General features: G+C 44.0%; 1 long non-coding RNA gene across 1 annotated transcript; it reads right to left on the reverse strand.

The window, feature by feature from the left end:
• Positions 1 to 42: 42 nt before the first annotated feature.
• On the reverse strand, positions 43 to 17,025 carry LOC130544836 (uncharacterized). The gene is made up of 3 exons (XR_008961489.1): positions 10,282 to 17,025; positions 5,113 to 5,226; positions 43 to 383 (listed from the first exon to the last, which is right to left on the reverse strand). It is a non-coding gene; the product is annotated as an uncharacterized LOC130544836 (long non-coding RNA).
• Positions 17,026 to 22,284: the final 5,259 nt, after the last annotated feature.

Here is a 22,284-nt window from a genome sequence, read left to right on the forward strand (position 1 = left end):
TATCTCTGTGACACTTTTCCTAGTAGTTTCCACAGCCCCGTGGTGGCAGCGTCAGAGTCAGCACCCCTGGAGGGGAGACACAAGAGGGCATTATGTAGCCAGGCTGATGCGAACTTGCCTCAGTGAGGCCATCTGAGGTGACAGCCCGTGGCAGGACATGAGCCAGCGTCAGCCGCATCCTCCCGGGGGATCGAAAGACAGAGGTCACTCCATCCCGGCTCCCAGGGAGCAGTGTGACCTCCCCACCCACTGTGTGAGCCAACTGGGGCTCTCAGCTGCCTATCCACGTGGATGCAAACAGCTCTCCAGAGGAACACAAGCTGGCCGCAGTGGAACATTTTTCTCCCGTATTATCATCCATCTCAACTCTTGTGCTGGGAAATCTGTGAAAAGTCAAGGATAGGTCTGGTGAAAAGAAAATCAAAACAAAACAGATTCATGTGTCTTCATTTTGCCCATGTACCTCCCCAGATATTGTGATCCCCACGGCTATATTTGAGGGCTTCAAACATGGTGGTCAGAAGGCTCTCTGGAGAAGTTCCATGTTATTGGCTTGTGTGTGGTTTTCTTTCTCCGTGTGTGGTAGAAGGAATTAGTTGGGGGGTGAGCTCTTTTGGAATAATATATTTTATGTTCCCATTGGACCTTGGGTTTGAAAACACAAGTAAATGTTTAGGAGGAGTGTTCGCAGCAAGGTAGCACAGGGGCCTGCTGGCTGACTGGACCCCGGGGAAGAGCTTGTACTGCCTTCACTCATGCCTCGTCGGATTCCCCTCCCCAGGCCCGGTCGGTACCCCAGCAAAGCTGGAAGGCAGAAACAGGGTGCCGGCCAATTCCACCGTTCCCATGAAGAAGTTAATGTCATTCCCACCAAACTCACTTTAACACCAGCCAGAGGGTCCAGGGCTGGCAAAGCACTCCCTCTTTTTCCTAGAGGAAGCAGAAGGCCCTAGTGCCTTAGAAAATGTGAGACTTGAGCCCATCCCCAAATAGTTATGGAATCAAAAGCAATTATAGTATCCATCTGGTCCTGGCTGTTCCAAAATAAATGTGGCTATGAGTTTTAGCGGAAGAGCAGCATTGTTCTAAAGCAGCGTACTCTCGATCTGTGTCCTGGTTTCAAAATAATCTACATGTACCAACAGCCAGAGGAGTGAGAGAGACACCTTGAGAAGACTGATTTAAAACTTGGATGGGGCATTGACAAATATTATCCCAATTAGTCTGCAGACCCACCTATCAGGAGGGTACTATTATGAGCCCCAGGTTACCTACTCGGGAGCTGAGGGGTGATAAGGTTAAACAACGTTCCCAAAGTCACATAGACAGCCAGCTGAAGTGCTGGGAATTGAACCTAGGGTTTGGCTCCAGAGCTTTCATGCTAAACCACTCAGCAATACTGCCAAGAAGAACCCCAAAAAGGGCTATGGGGGCCCATGGGAGCGATCCTAACAGATGGGCTAGGTGTGGGGGCTGAGATGGAGAGAATTCTCCTAGGAGTCAAAGCTTGTGCTCAGTCCTGGAGGACGGGAAGGAGTTGGAAAGGGGAAGAAGAGACAGAGGTGGGAAATGGAAAGATTAACCCAGAATGGGAAATGGGATGTGCGAATATGCAGAGGCAAGGGAGAATATCTCAAGGTCGATGAAAACTAAGTGAGGCGGGGTGCTCAGGTCATTGAATTTTGGTTGAACTGAGCAAGGGAGTGGGGGGTTGAAGCAGAAATAGGAATTAAGACTGGAGAGCTTTCTAAGTCAGTCAAAAAGAATTTAATTTTGATTGCGAGACTAGTTAAAAGACAATGCCTTAACCTGGTAAGAAATGATGAAGGTATAGACTAAGAGAGGGGCAATGGGGAGGAAGGAACAGCCCTGAGAAGTGTTAAGGAAAGTGGGAGGGCTCTGATGAGTGATTCAGTGTGGAAGGTGAAGGACCGGGGCATCAACGGTAAAGTAACATTTATATATTCCACATATATGGAGGTATTTTTTCAGTTGGAGAAGGCAGGGTAGAAGAAGGGGCCAGGCCTGGGAAGGAGAAGGAGAAAGACAGCAATTAGAGTATGGTGAGTTTGAAGTAATTATGGGGCATTCAAGTAAATACTCCAACAGGGTGTTGGTTGAATGAGTCTGAGGCAAAAGGGCGAGGCTTGGGAAAGGGAAATAGCTTTTTGAATCCTCCTGTAGTTTTTGAGGCTATGGGGTTGTGCCAATTTCTGTCTCTCCATCCAAATTCACTCTCTGTGATCCTGTTCAGATGCTGGAGTTGGGACCGGGAAAATCACGCTTCTGTTTTGCCCGTTGCCTCCTCCTTAATATCTGCCAATAGAGGGAGGCTCCGAACTGGAAGAGGGAGAATACGAGTGCCCTTGACCTTACTTCCTCACTCCAGCAACTGTTCATTTCAGGATCCAGTGTGCGGCTTGTCTAACACCTGCAGAGCCATCTTCTTCTTACCCCCACTTGGAAACTCCAAAGCCCAGCTACACCCTCTAGCCCAGCACCTACTCCCTGCCCCCCACCCTACTGCCCCTCCGCCCCAGGTGTGTGTCCCACCCCACAGGAACTTTCTCTTAGTTTTAATAAAGCCAGCCTCTTCCTTTGTTCCTTCCGCCCTAGGGGTGGAGCTGCTCCCTGTGGGTGCCATATCGCTGCGTATCAAGAGTCTCTTTTCACCCTTTCCGTTGCCTAGTTAACAACTTTATGCCTAGTTAATAATTCTTTATATTAATTTCTCATGGTTAAAATAAGTGGCATGCTTCCGTCTCCTGACTGGACCCTGACTGTTGTAGGGTGAATATGGATAGCCGAGGAAAGTCTGAAGACTCATGAAGAAGACAGCTTTGGAAAGAACCTGAAACCACCTACATTTAAAGGGCTTTCAGCCCAAAGAGTGGACCAGGGAGGTGCTGGAGAATCCAGAAGAGTCTGTGTCTGCTAAGGAAAAGACTCAACCAAGAAAGAGGGAGAGAACTTCAGACCACAGAGATAGTCACGGAGCAAGTTTCCCGAGAAAGGAATTGTTCCTTGAAACAAAAGGAAAGGAATGGAGGTGGGTGAGGAGTAGATAAGCTTTTGAGTCAAGATGTGGTGAGAGTCCAGGATGTGGGGAATTGATGGGGTCTGAGGGAGGAGGAGAAGGAGGTTTGCAACAGCCTCTGAAGAGGATGGAAGAGAAGGCTGTCCAAGGGCGTCCTGTGGGACAGAGCTGAGGGAGGGGGAGGGGGGCACTCAGGGAACTGGAGGTTGAGGTGACTCCAATCCACTCGACTGGGTGTGTTCTTTGTTTTATACTAACAGGCCATAGCAGCGCTTTGTAAGGCATCGAAAAATCAGACGATGGGATCAATCTAAGGAAGAAGTTTGCCTGGAGCTCAAGGGAGAGGTGGGTATTAGCAAGAGAGGATGACCTTGGGTCTAGGTAGATAAGAAAATGAAGTGAAGCTCATGTGGGGGTGACGTACAGAAACACCCAACTCTGTGTGAGCTCATGGGGGTGGGGTGCTCTGTGTTTAGCTCTCTGTAACCAAAGCCTCAACAGGAAACATTTTCAAATGTGCTCTTGGCCAGAGAGAAGAAAACCCCCCACAGGGACCGGACACTAGTTTTTATTTTTATTTTTTATTTATTTTTTTAAAGATTTTATTTATTTATTTGACAGAGATAGAGATAGCCAGTGAGAGAGGGAACACAAGCAGGGGGAGTGGGAGAGGAAAAGCAGACTCCCAGCAGAGGAGCCTGATGTGGGGCTCGATCCCATAACGCCGGGATCACGCCCTGAGCCGAAGGCAGACGCTTAACCGCTGTGCCACCCAGGCGCCCCTGGACACTAGTTTTTAATCTTAATAAAACACGGTAGTTCATCGTTAGGCCCAACCTAACTTTCAAATAACCCTTGTCAAATGGCTTATAAATCTGTACGGTTTAATTTTTTATTTCAGGCAAGGAACTGTTTTTTGAGAAGTGTGATACAGAGCTTAGAAAACTTGAGAACACCTCAAATATGAAGATCAGGAATATTGTTTTAATGAGGTAGGTCTCCTTTGAACGCCTTTTTTTTTTTTTTTTTACTACTTTACATTTTCTTAGGGTGGAGATCAAGTCTGATAAGCACTTTAACTTAGGCAAATAATGATGGTAATAAAATATTATGCCACTGCAAAATATACTAAGTGCCCAGGCTTCCGAGCCTTTCCAATTTTTTTCCTTGTAAATGCATTTGTATGGGGGTTGTTTTCCCCTAGGACAGACCATAATTTTAAAAACTTGTATTTACTGTAGCCCTATAAATTACTGTTTCCTCTTAATGTTGGCAAGTAGTGATTTATTTTAGTAAAATTGCAGACCTCACTAAGCATGCTTTACTGTGTATGTACCTCCCTCGGGCAAGTGAGACTTTTTTAGCATATTGTTTGGGGGAAGCATGAAAGGTATTAAATTCCTAATTTAATTTACACATGAATTCTTAGTTTGCTCTGATCTGTCCTATATTTTGTACAAAATGGTTCTTATATCCATAAGAAACTAAAATATACAACTATTAGTAATTCTCCCATGTTAGGATAGAGCTTTACTGTGGCTAAATATTCTCCAATTTATCTTTTTCATTTCTGCAATCCTGATTATCAAAGGCATTTGTATAATAAGTTATATCTAAGACTCATTTTTCCATTGATGAGATTTATTTCAATCCTTTTCTCATCAGATTTATCTAAGGAAGGCATAGAAAATAAAATTAAACTGAAATAGGTATAGATTTAATTCAGTGATAGAGGCTTCTGAAAATCAAATGTATCCAGATAAACACATGGAGTGGTGAATGTAGCGTCAAATGGTAAAATGCTGAATGATTTCAGGGGGAAACAATTCAATATCTATGAATTGCAGCTACTCCATCACCTGAAGAATCTGAGTATTGCTGCTTCAGGGACCCTAGTAAACACTGTAGGAATCTTTAACGCGTCGGGACAGAAGTTATTTAGTAGAAAAAACACCTGTGCGAGACAAACAGAAGTTCAATCTCCAGCTTGGCCCCTTACTAGATGTTGATCTTGGTCCACTTTAACTTTAGTAGTCACAGTTTCCTTGTCTGAAAATTAGAGATAGGGTAATTACCTCTCAAGGTCCTTGGGAGAAACCATTGTGATTACAGGTGTTGAGTGCTTGACCTCCTGTCATTATGGTCCCTGACTTCCTCCAGCCTCAGGGTCTGACCTCCCAAATGAACATCTGGGGAGACATCAAGTAAGATTTCACTACAACCTAGAGGCGGATGACACCAATAAGCCATCATCCTTTGACTGATTACAAACTTTAAAATGTGGAACTGTTTATACTTCCAAGACCTGATGCAAAATGTGTGATGGAAAAAAACAAGTTTATTCTGGAAGCTGTCTGCAACAAAGAAAGGGACAGTGGACGGAACCACTGAATCCTATACCAATGCCTTGTCATAAAAGCCACCAGGCATCATGACTTCATTTGGACACGTGGCTAAAAGAGCAGACTCAAGAAGCAGTTAGAATGATCAACGCAGTTAGTTGAAGCATACAGGAGGAATTATTTCATTAAAAAAAAAAAAAAGCTTGGTGTAAGGAATCCTTTGCTATCACATCTGATCCAAGGACTAGCAGTGTGATTATTACATTTGACTGTTTATCAGAGCTATCCAAAAAAAAAAAAAAAAAAAACAGTTGTGCCATTGGTTCAGGAAAGGACTCCCGTGACCTTCTCCACAGCAGCTGTTCATTCTTCTGCTTCTCATCAGTTTCAGTCTTTGCAGTACTTGACAGCTCGTGAAGGATTTTCCTGTTGGTAACCTCTCCAGGCACGCAGGACTGGCTTCATCCGTCTGTCCTCAGCTCTGCTTTCTCTCCTACTCTACGGCAATCTTGACTGTCCTGTGAAGATCTGTGTCACCAACACCCTCACTTCCAGCAATCGTCCTTGGCAGGTAGCCCCAGGAGCTCCAGCTTGGACTTCTCTTCCATGCCCCGTTCCCGTTGAACTTGTCTGCTAGACACTTTCGCACTTGTGTCTCAAAGGCACCTTGAACTCCTCAGAGCTTTCCTCTGCATGCATTCTTCCTGGTTAATGGCATTACTATTGACTCAGGGACACAGGCTCAAAAATACCGTCCTCTCTTTTGCATCCAAAATGTAAGCATTTTGTATATTCTATACAGTCAGCCTTATAAAGCCTTTCTAATTAACTCATTTAAATTTCTATACCTCCTGCCTCATCTCAGGTCCTCATTACCTTTCCCTCGGACTACGGCCGGCAACAGCGATCTAAAGAGTAGCCCAATTTTATCCCATTCTATATGTTCCTGCCCAAGCCCAGGTCCAATGATGGTGCTTCTCTACTCCCAAATCTTTGCAATTTCTTTTTACTTTAAGGATTTAAGTTCCAAGTCCTCATTCCACATCAAAGCTCACTGCGTTATGGATCCAACCTACTTTCTGCTCCTTTGTTACCTACCTATCTTCCAACCAAAGCACTTGAAACCAACATTTTATTGAATGCTTCTGTTTTAGACACTGTGATGAACATTTAAGATATATTATGTTATTTAATCTTTAAAATGTATAATGGTAGGGATGCCTGGGTGTGTCAGTTGGTTAAGCGTCTGACCCTTGATCTCAGCTCAGGTCTTGATCTCAGGTTTGTTGAGTTCAAGCTCCACTCTGGGTATGGAGCTTACTTAAAAAGAAATAGTGACACCTGGGGGGGCTCAGCCAGTTAAGCGTCCGACACTTGATTTTGGTTCAGATCATGATCTCAGGGTTGTGAGATCGAGCCCCACATCAGGCTCCGTGCTCAGTGGAGAGTCTGTTTGAGATTCTTTCTCTCTCCCTCTCTTTCTGCCCCTTCCCCCACTATCTCTCTCTAAAATAAATAAATCTATCTATCTATCTATCTATCTATATATGGTGTAAGGAATCCTTTGCTATCACATCTGATCCAAGGACTAGCAGTGTGATTATTACATTTGACTGTTTATCAGAGCTATCCAAAAAAAAACATACGTACATATATATCTATATATATGTGTGTGTATATATATATATAGATATATAGAGATATAGATATAGATATATGGCGGTATTCTTTTGCCCATTTTGAAGAAACCAAGTCTTGGGAAATTCAGGTAAATTGTCCAAAGCATTATGGTTAGTAGGGAACAGTGAGAAAATTTAAATCTGAACTCTCCAACTACGCCTTATATTTTTTTGCATATCTTCCTCTATTTTGCATTTTCCTTCATGTGAATTTCTGTAGTGTCTTCTACATGTAACACTTGTGTATCAAAAACTTATTCATCCTCTAAGACAGATGTCAAATGCCACCTCTTCCCTGAGGTCTGTCCTGATGTCCCTACTGGTGGTACTTTGTCCTACACCTGCATAGTCACGCAGTGATACAGACCTGGCATCAGTGATTGGCGAGCTCATCTCTGGTGCTGTGGGCTTTGTGAGGACAGTGGCCACGTCTTAGTCATAGTTTTATTCCCCCCCGCCCCGCACTGAACGCAAATCCTGGCACATTCTAGGTATTCAGTGTTGGAATGAATTGTCCCACAGATAAACAGAAAAGATGCAACACTAGCGTTGGGAAAATAATGGCAAAATGTCCCTACGTTATAGTCCCTGTGTCTTCTCTGGAAATCATCATGTGCTACCTAGCAATTGAGCAATTAAGGATGACACAAAGGAGGAGAAGGTGTCTTACTGAAAGCTTGACTTTTGACATTAAACATCTGGTTTGTGTGGTTTGTATGTCTGAATAACATAGACGTTTTCTTAATCAGTAGACATGGTTACCGACCAGCTGATTTGTCTTCTTTAAGTCAGAGCTGAATTATTACCCGGTTCTTGTTTCGGCCAGAGAATTATGTAGCGATGTTGGCAACAAAATGGACTCTTTTCTATATCCGTGAGAGCAACATTAACCAATACCTTCCCCTGTGTTCATCAGTTATGAAATCTGGAGTTGTCCTCGTTTAACATCGGGAAGCAGTCAAATTGATAGGGCCCCACAATTCCACTTCACATGAAATGTATAAAAACACACGTCCACACAAAAACTTGTGCATTACTCATAGCAGCCACAAAGTGGAAACACCCCAACGTCCATCAACTTCTGAGTGGGTAAACAAAAGTGGCACGTCCATATAATTGAGTATTCAGCAATAAATTTGGCAATCAAAAGGAATGAAATACTGACACAGTCTCCAACACGGATGAACCACAAGAACATGCTAAGTAAAGAAGCCAGACGCAAAAGACCCTGTATTATGTAATTGCGTTTACATGAAACGTCCAGCATAAGCAAATCTATAGACACAGAAGGTAGGATTGTCCGGGGCTGGAGGGGAAGGAAGTGGGGAGAAATGAGGAGTGATTGCCAATGGGCTTAGGGTTTCTTTGTGGAGTGATGAAAATGTTTTCAAGGTGATTGTGGCGATCATTGCACAATTTGGTGAGTATACTGAAAGCCATTGAAGGTACACTTCAAGCAAGTGAACTGTATGGTATGTGAATGATGTCTCAATAAAGCTGTTATTTAGAAATAGTCAAAATGATATAAAGGATTAGAATGGGGTGAGGAGATATGTTAGTCAATGGCTACATAAGCTGCTAAAAATTCTGTTTGAAAGGGGAAATCCAACATTTGAAGAGACGCCTACCAAACTTTCTTTTTCTCAAAACAGATAACAAGGAAAAGAAGAGATAAAAAAGAAAAAGTCATTGGTTACTGGCTCAGTCCCCTGGTACATTTTACTTTAATCCAAGGTTATGCTTTGGCATAGTTGGGTCACGAGATACTTTTTCAAAAAATTTTTTTTTTACTCTTCTGTATCTTGAAAAGGTAAAAATGAATAGTTTATCACTCGGACAATGGGGGACTTTTATTTTTGGCTTCAATATTAATTTTGAAAGGCACTTAACACAAATGAGCATTTTGACCCAGCTGGACATATGTGTTTTCACACAAGCGGTTTTAAACGTATCTAGGCGCATTTAACAACAGGCTGTCCACTGAGACCATAAACTGAGCAGCTGTGGTGTTAATGACTGGTACGCACTCCCAGCCAGCTGGGACTTGACAGAACGCTGGACCACAGAAACCCCATAAGTGAATAACATGGGAAACAGTCTATAAATAGGAAGAATATCAGTTATTTGCCAAAACACACAGATTCTGGTGTGACCACACAGAAAGGAGAAGGAACGCCATCAGGATCTCTGACAAGTTGAATGATCCTTGAACACAAGGACAGCAATAAAGACATTATGTTCTCCTGAGCAGATGTTAGGGGCTAGCTTAAAGGTTCTCTCTGATTTCAGTGACTTTCCAGCTCTCCCGAAGGGGAAAGTGGGGCCTGGGAACCCTGCTTGCTTGAGAGAGACAGGACTTTGCCTTTTTGCTGGTCTCCCCGTGTGCTTAAAAGCTAATGCACAGGAGTGGGGTTGGCTGGTTCTGACCGTCCACTTGCTCTGGAGGTGCTGAAAGAGTCTGAGGAGATTGGAGAACACTCCTGATCAGCGTGTGCTAAGCAGAGTGGTTTTGTCCTGCTCCACTGTCCTGAGGATGGTGCATGTGGCCACAAGGCTTTCTCCTAAGAACTCTACCCTTGAGCCCCACTGAAGTTCTCACCATTTCCAAACATATTTCGTGTGGTACTATTGTGTTTGGCGCCTCTTATCCCTTTTAGTCAGAATCTCCCTTTCGTCTGGAAACCTTTTACTCATCCTTTCGATTTTACCTTTTCTGTGAAGCCCCCCAGCTGCCCCAGGCAGAATTGGTCATTTCCGTCTCTATCCTCCTAAAGCCATCTCCATCACAGCCCGGAAACCATGCATGGCTCTCCCTCTCCAGACAGTATCTCAGATATAAGGGTTACGTCTTCTCTTTCTAAATCACTATCACTTAGCATTTCTGGCATGTGTAAGTACTTAATCAATGTCTGTTGAATTCCACTAGATTGAGATCCTGATATGTTGCCTGAGAATATAGAGATGAGGAAGCCAGCTGCCTGGTCCAGAAGAAGCAAGAAGGGTGTGTGTGTGTGTGTGTGTGTGTGTGTGTGTGAGAGAGAGAGAGAGAGAGAGAGAGAGAGAGGGATTCATATTAAGAAACTATTAAACTGACCACTGAAAGCCAAAGGACCAACCAGCTCTAATGGAAGTATTCCAGGCTTGACCAAGGGGAGAAAAATTTGTTGAAACCATACTCTAGTGGGTGTATTAGTTGGCTCTGCTGCCCTAACAAAGTACTTACTGAGTGGCTTCGACAGCATTTTCTCATGATTCTGGAGGCTAGAAGTCTGCAATCCAGGTGTCAGCAGGGTTGTTTCTTCCGAGGCTTCTCCTCTCGTCTCCTTGCAGATGGCCATCATATCTGTCCATCTCCACATGGTCTTTCCCACGCACATCTGTGTCCTAATCTCTTCCTAGAGGGACACCAATCATGTTGGATTAGGACCCACCCTAGTGACCTCATTTAACCTTAATTAAGCATCTCCAAATACAGTCACTTTCTGAGGTACCAGGGTCTTCAACGAATTTTGAGGAGATGCAATTCAGCCCATAACAGTGGATAGCTATCTACTTTGCCTGAGGTTAAGTTTTGTTTTTTACATCAGTTCTGCAAGTTTTTGAACCCTTTTTGAACTGATCTTCACATCTAAGCAATGCTGACAGAGCCCCTTCAAGCACACATCGAGATGGAAATTGAAAGTGGCGCGTGTGGAGCCTGGATACTAATGCAGATTCTCTTCTCCCTCTTCCCAGCAGGGCCCGGGCTGCAGACACCGAGCCTGGGGCCCCTTTCATTGGATGTCAAGAGGTCCATGGTCCCTGACTCTACACACCGCAGCTTACGCTCGCAGAATACTTTGTACCACAAACGAATGTGCCATTGGAAGTCTCTGCCCACATCTGCTGTAGTTGCTGTATGCTTTGCGCCAACCTAACTCCAAACAGGGTTAGGGCTCGTGCGTGAGGCTCAAGAGGAAAAGAAGACCAGCTCAGGCTTGCACACGACGAGAACTGTGTCCGGCTGAAGAAACGCGGCCCCAGTGCTGGACTGAAAGCCAGGCTCGTTGCAAGGTGCATCACTCAAGAGGTCCTACCTTCGAGCGCAGGCGTCCAGTTCAAAATAGTACAAAAGAATCAATATGACATTGGGAGACTGTTCAGAGCAGATTCCTCTTGGAAAGAGCAGTATTGGAGTAATTTCCTGAGATAAAATAAGTCTGGGTTAACAGGGCTGTCACTCCAGAGATGTTCTCCTCCTTCAGTTTAATATTTCTTCAAGTGAGGTCCCTGGCCACCTATGTTGGACTCACATGGTTTTTTTCTTTTTTTAAAGATTTTTTTTTATTTGAGAGAGAGAGAGGACAAGCCAGGAGGAGGGGCAGAGGGAGAGGTAGAAGCAGGCTCCCTGCTGAGTGGGGAGCCCAGGGGCTCGATCCCAGGACCCTGAGATCATGACCTGGGCCAAGGCAGACACTTAACCAACTGAGCCACCCAGGTGCCCTCACACAGGGTTCTTAATAAAAATGTCAGTTCCTCTGTGCTACCTCATGCTGAGTCAGGCTCTCTGGGTGGACCTAGGAATCTGAGTTTTAATCTTGCCTTGTGTAATTTTTATCCAGATTGACATGAACACACCGCTGTTTAGTAACGCTGCCTGGAAATGTAGGAGAGGCACTGCCAGGTGTGTGGTTCTGCCTGGACTGTGGCCTCATGATCCGAGAGGCCTTCCCGTGGGTGTGGTTCGCCGAGACGCAGACGGACGGACAGTCACCAAGTCCAGGTACCACGCAACCAGCTCCTGAGTCACCCTTTCCAGGGCTCTTCCCACAACTCTGATTTCTCTCTCCTCCCTGTCCCTTTGTTCTTTGAAGTCCCAGCTTGGATCACCCTAACTTAAAAAAAAAGAGGTTTTCTAATCCTGATATTACTCAATGTTGATGACGGTGTGGTAAGTAGCAGAGAATATTCACACCCAGATGCTGGTAGTGCAAACCGGTACAGTCCGTTTCAGAGGGCATTCTGGCAATCTGCAGTGAGAAACTATGAATTCTATTTCCAGAAACGAACCCCAAGGGATAATGAGAGATTCTGGCAAAGGCTTATACTGAAGAATATTCATCAGAGCCTTGTTTATAATACTGATAAATATTTAACAGATAGGGAACTTGTCAGATTCATAAAATTAAAATGTTAGGTAGTCATTAAAAATTCTGCTGTCACACAATACCTACCAGGTTAAAAAGTACTTTATTTTTTTAAAAGATGAAAATCTCTCTATAGAATAATTCTAATTTTCTCCCCACAAATTTCTCAATTTCAATCTGCAGAGAAATAGATCTAGTACTTAAAAATAATTATCTTTTGGTCAGGAGCTTCCACAGGCAGAGAAAAGAGCAGGACCCCTGAGGATGACGTAACCTAAATCCTCGGCAAACTCAAATTTACTGCCTCCATCTTCACTCCAGCTGAGATCAGCCAGCTTGAGTGGATAGAAATTTGGCTTTGTGGTCAGGTGGAAATCGGAAATTAGAAACCGAAACATGTATGGCAGTGGCTTTCAAACCTCAGCATGTAAAAGGATCATCCGGGGAGCTGGCTAAAATGCAGATTCCTTGGCCCCACTTCTAGAAATTTCTATGTGAGAGATGGGGCTTAATAACTCCATTTTAATAATTGTAGTTTTGTTGCAGGGGACCAGAGGGTAGTACCACCTGGGGGAGGGGGTGGTTAGTACAAGCTGGAGAACCCCAGGGGAGACCTAGGGAAACAAAGGGCACTGGGAAACTAGGGGAGAGCAAAGAAGGAGGTGTCAAACTTTAACACTGTTTCTGTATTTTCCATATAAACTAGGACTATTTACTATAATACCAGGACTACTGAATAGTCTGAAAGCCCTCTGTAGGCTAAACTTGAGAACATGGCTATCATTTTAAATATGATTTCCAGTGGAAAATATGTTTCAAGTTATAAACAACTAATTCCCATTAGAACTTTTAGGATTCAATTTGTTCCTATACAGGCAACTATCTCTTGTAATTTCCATCCACACCACAAGGTTCCCGACTGGAGTTTGGAAAACCACCCCAACCCTGATGTAACAATTTAGAGGTCCTTCAATTTTTCACATTGACTCTAGCTCATTTATCAAAATAGAAAGAAAAAAGATAAACCTAATTTTGAGGGAAAAGGACAGATACCCGCTATTAAACAGAAGATTACATCTAATCTCAAGTGAAAAAAACTACAAATCAGAGTTGAGCCTCTAGGTGCTTTACAAAGAGATTTGGATTCTCACCATTTCGGGGGAGCGGTAGTATGAGGAATAGGGGTACAGCTTAAACATTCTGTTCAGCTTCCTTAGATTTCGGTTTGGATTCGGAACAGTCCCTTAAAATCCTACCCATTTCAAACGCAACAGCTCTGAAGAAGTGACTGGACAAGCCTCCTCCGGCAAGCGCGGAGCAGGAAGCGGCGAGCCGCGCCCACGCCGAGCGCGTCCGCCAACGCGCAGCCGCACAACCTGAGGCGGCTGATCTGTGGTTTAAAAGGAGCTTCAGATGTGAGTTTGAGCCAAGCTGAAAAAGGTGACGACAGGAGGTGAGTGGGATGGCGGCTATTTCCACATCTGCCTCGGTTAGGGGCACACAGCGGTGAGATTAAAGAGGCTCCAAATGAACAAATAAATCCACGGCCTCCTACAGGGCCACCCTTTCCTCAGCCCCAAGAGCTGAGCCAGACCGCCGGTTTGAGCTACCGAGGACTGAGGGCGTTCGGACTAGATTTGTGATGATTCCGATTTGAATAATAAAACTATTGGTGCCAACAGAGTCCTTTGCTGAAGCAGTGGAAGCCTGCTGCCTTGCTTGCCTCGCCCCTCGGTGCCCTGACCATGGGTTAGACACATCCGTCAGGATTCTGCAATCCCAAGCAACAGAATCAGACTTGGGCCAGTTTTCCGATTGCTGGGAAAGCTCATGAACTAAGCTTCAGAAAAGCCTGGAACCAGGGAAGCTCGGGAGTTGTGGGTAGCCAGAATGAAAGGGCGGGCTCTTCAGGGACTGTCACCGGAACCAGACGTGGCTCCCATGTCCATCCCTTGATCTAGAGGGGTGGGGACATCTTGAGGTGGGAGAGGATGACTAGCAGAAGGGGGGAGTTGGTCCCAGGAAACTAAAACATCTGTCCAGTACAGTCCTCTGAGGTCCCCTCCCGCCCCAGCACCCAGGATTCTCGGACGACTGTTATTATTACTCTTCCCACTTGCTCGCAGCGCAAGTAAAAATTTCTGTAACCAGGCTTGTGGTGGTTGTTAACTAGACTTCCTGTGGTGGTCATTTTGCAGTACGTACAAACATTGGTTCATTATGTTGTACACATGCAACTTATATAATGCTGTATGTCAAATAGATCTCAATAAATAATGAAAAAAAGAAATATTTTTTAAAATTAAAAATCCGTACTAAGATACTGATTAAGATGGGAAAAGATTGGACCCATCTTCCCTCCGCCAAAAAAGAAAAAGAAAATTTCCACTTGCAACAGCAAACCAAAACAAGCTGGTTGCAGGCTTGTTCGAATTTAAAATTTTAATCTCAGAAAATAGCAGCACCAACATAGAAGTGAAAACAAAATTGGGGGGAATAATAGCAATGTCTTTTGCAATTGCTTGTTTAATGAATACGTGTGAAGGGCTCAGATTTTTTGGTCAGATTATACTTGAATTTGTGTGACACTGGGTACATTTCTTAATCTCCCCAAGCCTCAGTTTCCTCATCTGTAAAATGGGAGTCAGTGGGTTTTTATTGGGTTGTTTTATGGGAAATGCTTTTTACAGTGCCTCGCCTTCAGCAACAGTAGTTATTGTTAATTGTCTAAAAGATAACTTTATCTCAAATATTAATCATGAATATTTATAGTCACATTTTAATGAGTTCATTTTCATAAGCTCATTAAAGCTTGGAGACAGAATGAGCAGACGATATTCTTGGATTTTTAACCAAGCCCAGGGGACTGACAAAGTGAATGGTGGTAATTCACTGAAGCTGCAGATTTGTAAACTGTGACCACAAAGACATGTCCCAGGGATTGCGTCCGGGTGCATAGCTGGTATTTATATTTGCCAGCAAATGAGGCAACGCTGCAGAAAGAATATTACATGTGCTCACTCCAAAGATTTACCCTGACTTTTCCTGGAACAGTATCCTGCCCAGTGACTTCCTCATAATGGCGTGGAGTCCACATTTCAGTAGGACTGTGATGGAATCGAAATGGGTCCACCCTCCGCCCTTTGGCCAACTGAGCAGCTGCTAGGACTCTTGGTTTCATCATCGTGATGACTCAAGTACAGCTGAGCTTCAGGCCAACAGTGCGTACTGGGAATTATGAAACACAGGCTTCCGGAAGCAACTCACTACAGGATTTTAAAACAAAGAGGGACTGAAGTCTGGGGAGAGAATTCCACTCACTTAGTTCATCATAAGCACCTTATTAGGAATGGGAAATGGGGAAAGGAACTGCTTCTAATGCAGATTTGCAAATTATCCTGGTGTGACCAGAGTTATGGCTGAGAGGGAACGAGCCCTGCCCCTCCGCTGACAGAACATCCTTCCTTCCTCTGGAGTTTGGGAGCTACGGATGCCAGGGTTCAAAAACTCAATGCCAATTCTCCAGAACTCCCCCATCTTATTATTTCTGAAACCGATCAACCCAAAGCTTTTGTTTACCTTTTGATTCATCACCACACTGCTCACTGGCGCACTCAGAAGAAAGGCGTGATTCAGTACTTCTAGACTGTACCTGGGGAGACACGGAAACACACGAAATACTGAGACCAAGTAGAAAGCGGTGTGACGTGCACACTCATTTTTGTGTCTCCCAGGCCTGGTGGGGCTTGACAGCTCTGTGAACTCGGATGCACACTTGGCAAAACCCCTTGCTCGGCTGGAGGAGATTTCAATCAGCAAGCTTATCTCTGCTTAACGAAACAGCGTCCACATTTGTCACCAGGTCATGTTTGAAGGAACAGGCAACTTGTTGAAGTCATTTCGGATGCAGGAAATCCTGTGTTTACTACCTAGGAAATACTACATAAAGATTTGGATTTTTCCCCCCTTGTAATGCTCTTTCCAATTGAAATTCAGCAACAGAGCCACTGCTGATAAGAAGAACATTGGGCAGGAAATGACAATATGGTGATAGCCAACCGTACACAATAGGCCTTACTTCTTTGTTCCCCTCCCGGTTCTCAAAACTGCTTGATAGGATCACTTCCTTCGGGGAGTCCAGTCACTCACAGGTTCATGTCTCTTGAGTGCTGATGCCTTTAGAGAGCCATTGCAGTCTCCCTGTAAATGCCTGGAAGGATGGATGAGGGAATGTCTGGAAAATACTGGACTCATCTGTAAAGATGCTGGGGGATCATGTATAAGAGGGACAGGAAGATTCTCTAGGTCTCCGTTAACCTAACTAAATCAACTAAATGGGCATAAAGTAGGCCCCTTTCGAAGTCGTCAGCTTAAATAAGATCAGGGGGCCATAAACAAAATCTGATGGACATTACACGACATGATGGAAATAGGAAGTAATATATTTAAAGGAGAAAGACATCAGTAGAAGATATTGACAGAGTGCTAGAAGAAGGGTGAACAGATGCAGAGCATCGTTAGAATGTACCCCGCACTATCCAGGAGTCGCCAGTCTTAGTATTATTGTCCTGTCGGCAAGGCTAAAACAGGCAAGGTTCCTCCTTCAATTTAACTTAGCTGTGAGATAGTCCTGTACTTATGTTTTCCTTTGTTCTATTTTGGTTGTTTTCTCATTTTTAAGTTAAACTTTTAGTTCATTTTTAGTCATTTCTAAGAAATGAAGGCATCGACAAACATGCCTTTGCCTTTGAGTACAGTTTTTGCTATATTCCGTGTGTAGTGGCTATATTTTTGTAATGATGTCATATTCATAATTTTATAAATAAGACTTGACAGATTTAGCAAATAAAAATATAAGACCTCCAGTTAAATTTTAATTTTCAAACAATAAATTTTTAGTGTACGTCCTAAATACTGTACAGAACGTACTCATACTAAAAAAAATAGATTTATTATCTGAAATTACAAGTTAACTGGGTGTCCTGTATTTTATCTGGCAACCCTATTATAAATAGATCTTAGATGTAGTTTTGGTTCATTCTGACCCAATATTTTTTGGACGACGTTCCTCTCAAATGATGATGATGTTTTTTGCTTAAACCTTTATTGTTAAATTCTATTCTTTTTGTGTATGTGCGGTTCATTTTTGGGAATGTAACCATAGGTGAGTGGGTCCCAGTGAGGGTCAATTTTACTCCCCAGGGTCACATCTGACAAGGTCTGGAGACATTTTTGGTTGTCATAACTCGGGGAGGTGTATTAATGGGTAGAGGGCAGGGCTGCTGCTTAATGCCCTATAATACCCACCACAGCCCTCACAATAAATACTGGGAATACTGGACTCATCTGTAAAGATGCTGGGGGACCACGTATAAGTATTTAGCATGAAATATAACAGCTACTGTTGAGAAACACTACCATAAACATTTAAAAAGGTTTATTATTTCAACTGTATCTCTGTTTAAAATATATCTATTGATCAATTTCATCAATTGCATTATTGACATCATCTGTTTGCATATTTGATTTACCAGAGGAAGAGAGTGACCATTTATTGAGATCCTCCAGTATGTTCGACCTTGTTCCTGGTGCTGCAAATCCTCAGCGAACACAACAAACTTCTCTGACTTTATGGAGCTTTTATTCTAATGGGTAGGGTAGGATTAGGTGACATGTTAAAAAAGTGATACGCAAAATACATATAAATCTTATGAAGAAAATAGAGCAGAGAGTAGGGATAGGTGCAGGGAAGGGTGTGGGTTGTAGTTGTAAAACGAGTGGCAAGGAAGTCATTACCGAGAAGGTTATGTTGGAAGAAAGATGGGGAGGAGGTGACAGAGAAAGTGATGTGACATCTAAGGGAAGAGTGGTTCAGGAAAAAGGAAACAGAAAAGCAAAGGCTCTGCTGTAGGTTGCTGCTTGGTGTGATCAAGGAGGAAGAGGAAGCCAGTGTGGCCGGAGCAAAGGGAGGAAGAGGGAAAGTAGTGAGGGTGAGGTCAGGGGGTAACGGTGCTGGCAAGTGTCCAGGCCATTTAGGGTGTAGGAGGCCATTGTGAGAACTGTCACGTTGACTTCTAAGCGAGATAGAAAGCCTCTGGAGAGTTTAAGTAGAGTGATAAGATTTTACATACATTTTGAAAGCATCACTTTGGCTGTTGTGTTTGAAAACAGTGGGGGGCGGGGCAGGGAGGGGGAGAATGCTGAAGCAAAGAGACCAGTTAGGAGACCACCGCCGTAACCCAGAAGGGAGAGGATGGTGCTGTGTCCGGGATGGTAACAGCAGAGATTGTGAGAACAGGTTGAATTCATCAGGCACACGTACACACTGCTGGTGGGAATACAAAACGGTGCAATCCCTACGAGGGGAATTAAGCAGTCTTGAACAAAATGACCTACGTGTCTATTCTTCGACCCAGCAATCCCACTTCTAGGAATTTAGACTAGAAACACACCTTCAACAATAACAAATGAAGATGCACAAGGTTATTCACTGCAACGCCATATGTAATTGGAAAATACTGTAGGTTGGTTGCATAAGCAGTGTTACCTGCACATGATGGAGTAAAAAAAAGAGTGAGGTTGAAGATCTGTATGAATTGACAGAGAGGGTGATTTCCAGCAGGTATTAAGTGTAAAAGACTCACTGTAAAAAAGCACATGTGCCGTGCTCTCTTTTGTGCAAAAAAAGGAAAAATAAGAAAACACACATGTATCTGTTTATCATTACAAAAGAAACAAAGGAAAGGTAAACCAGAAAACACTAAAGTGGGATACCTACAAGGAAGGGTGGGGATGGGGAATGGGGTAAAAAGATACAGGAGGATGACACTTCTTTGAATATACCTTTTCATATAGTTTTGTCTTTGAAATTCTGTTAGTAGCCTACATGTTCAAAAATAAATAAAAATTAAATAATGAGACAAAACCCAAGTAACACGAAGAAAATGGACACAAATGAGTCAGAGTGTACTTCAAATGATTACTATAACCATACTGAAGGGAGAGAAAAAAGGATGAACCCACCCATGGAATTTATGAACACAGTTTTTGGTTATACATCCTCAGTCTGGAGCAGAGTAGGATGTGGGGAGGGGAAGCTCTCTAGTAGGTTAGTTTTTTGTCGTGTTATGTAAGAAGCACTTTTGAAACAAACACCGTGTGCCTCTGGATGGGATTCTCCGACAGCACTATGCTCAATTCCAGCAGACGACGGAACACCTCAACAAAACAGAAAGGAAACATCAGACACACATAATACAAAGAAAGTTATAGTTAAAAAAAGGTGGGGGGCTCCTATTCCTTGTCTTGTGGTGCCCTTCCGTCTTCAAAGCCAGCAATCACAGTGCTCCAACTTCCGCTTCTGTCCCCACATCTGTCTCTGAACCTCCCGCCTCCCTCCTTGAAGGATGCTTGTGATTACACTGGGCCTGCCTGGCTGATCCAGGATAATCTGTGTCAAAATTCTTACTTAAGCACACCTGCAATGTCTTCTTTGCCGTGTAAGGGAACTTGTTCGCCGGTTCTGGGGATTAGGACATAGGACATGCTGCCTCCAGAGGACTACTGTTCAAAAATGTCAGTATCCTAGCGCATGACGACCAGAGAGTGTAAGAGGCTGGAAGAGACGACAACTAGAGCACTATCTGATCTTGGACTAGATCCTTTTCTGGAGGGGGAGAAAGGCTCTAAGGGATATTCATTATTCCATCAACTGATAAAATTGGAACTTGGGTGGTTAGATGAAAGTATCAATATAAATTCATGAAGCTGGTAAGTGTCCCGAGGTTCTGTAAGAGCGCGTCCCTACTCTTCGGAAAGGCACGCTGGAATACTTGGGAATTTTAAGGGCCGCGATGTAAGCAATTTGCTCTCAAATGGTTCAGAAAAAAACATTATTTGTACACAAACACACAAAGGGAGAACAAGAGAAATGATGAAGCAAACGGGGCAAAATGTTAACAGTAAGTGAACCTGAGAAAAGGGCATAAGGTATTCCTTGCGCTATTTTAGTTTTTGCAATTTTTTCTAAGTTTGAAATTATTTCCAAGTAAAAAGCTTTAAGAGAAAAAAAATCATCTCTCCAACCTGTCACTTAGTCCCAAACTTCTGAGTTTACAGGTTTGAAGGTCTCTAAGAATGAGTGAACTCGGTGTCCCAGGAGGCAGCCTGTGCCATGGCTGCTCAGTTCAGGGAGTTGGAAAGTTCTCTACAAGATGAACTCTAGGGGCGCCTGGGTGGCTCAGTCAGTTGAGCGGCAGACCCTTGATCTCAGCTCAAGTCTTGATCTCAGGGTCGTGGGTTCAAGCCCACATTGGGCTCCATGTTGGGCGTGAAGCCTACTTAAAATTAAAAAAAAAAAGATGAACTCAATTCGTTGGTGACTTTCACCCGTTGGTTGTAGCCCTGCCGTCCGGTGTAGACAGAGTAAGTCTTCTCCCTCCTCTGATATGAGGCCAGCTGTCATATCTCCTTAGTAATGTGTTTTGCAGGCTTCAAGTTTCTTGTCAGTGGATGCTTCTTAGTCGGTTTTTAAACCTCCTCACTGGCATGCATTTTCTTTTGTCAGAGTTGCTCTTAAAATGCAGCGTCTGTGAGAACGCAGCACTCCAGCTGGGCCCATCCACTCAGCTTGATTTGTTCCTTCCTCCTCTTCCAACCACAGTCATCCTAGGTGACCACAGCCTCTACTGGGAAAAGCCACGTTAATGATATACATTGATTTTATGACTAAATCAATGCACGTAAGCGGTTTTGGCGCAGCCCCAGCGGGACACTGAGGATCAGTGTTACCACAGTTACCTGGTAAAACAAATGGAAATCCTCACGTGAGCTGCTTTGCTGCAGGCACGGAATCCTCCCTAAGCAATTGCCCTTCCCCCTTTCCCTTCCCACTTGGCCATGGCAGAGGCTGGGCTTCCGGGCTGCGGCTGGTAAACCGTGCCCCTGGGAGAGTGTGTTGAACTTTAGTGAGTGAGTTGGCTGCAGTGAAGCCCTAGCTCCCAGGGAGTTGGAGCCTCAGGGGCAGGACTACAACATCCTGCAGTGGAAGCTTTGGAACTTCCCAAAAAGGTGTTTGGGAGACTCACCCGGGGTTACAGCTCCCATCTGATGGCAACAGACAAACTCTGGAACTGAGTTCCTGGGTTCTGGTGTGGCTCAGGAAACAGTGCAAGGGAAGTTGGGAGTCGTCTTCTGCAGGGAAGCCTTTCATGACTATAGGTAGTTTCAGGATTGATCAGGCTCACCTTGGCCACATTCTTGTGGGGGAAAGCCCATGATGAAGGTCACTTTTGGCATGTTCTTTTGAAAGAAAGTCAATGCTAATTGCCCTCGAAGCATCATTTCCCCAGATCATGTAAGAGAATGTCATTTCCTAAGTGCATTAATCCTTTAGTAGGGATCCCACTCCTAGCAGTGCCTCTAGCAGACGCTAGAAGTCCAAGCTTTCAGTGTGAACTCACCAGCCATAAAAATGTCAGGTCACTAAACAGCTGTTGCTTTTCAGGGTGAAATATCTCACATTCAAAGCAGTAGGAGAGCTGTTTTCTGCAAAAGGCATTTTAAGAGAATTCTTAATAATGAAGCCTTTATTATGATGGAGGTTTGAGGGAAGAAACACGGGGAGAGAAAAAGGACAGGCTCTTCTTATGAGCCTTCAGATGACAGTCAACTTGAAGCTATCTTAAACTGGAAATCCTAAAGGCTTATAATCTGAACTGCCTAAGCGTGATTAGCTTACTAGTGATTTTCTGACCCCCCGCCTCCACTCCCCTGCTTCTAAAGAGTTAAAGAATGGACAGCAACATCCTTTGGGTGAAAGTGTTAGTCAAGAGGTTTTAGAGACAGGGCTGAAGTCTTTCAAAGGGAAGTGGTCTGAATGGAAGTCCAAGGAAATATGAGAAGCTACCTGTTGGGCTTTACACACAGGGTGATACACACGGATATGAATGAACTGGGGAAGTCAAAGGGCACAATAAGTCATCAAAGGGCGTCTAGCTAAGGGGAGTGTGTAAAAGGGAGTAGGGCCTCTTGACTTGATTTGGTAGGGAAGTGTCTTGGCCACCCACACATGGGCTTTTCTTTTTTTAAGCAGCTGGTAG

This window comes from Ursus arctos, unplaced genomic scaffold, assembly GCF_023065955.2.
Source record: "Ursus arctos isolate Adak ecotype North America unplaced genomic scaffold, UrsArc2.0 scaffold_25, whole genome shotgun sequence".
Classification (NCBI taxonomy): Eukaryota; Metazoa; Chordata; class Mammalia; order Carnivora; family Ursidae; genus Ursus; species Ursus arctos.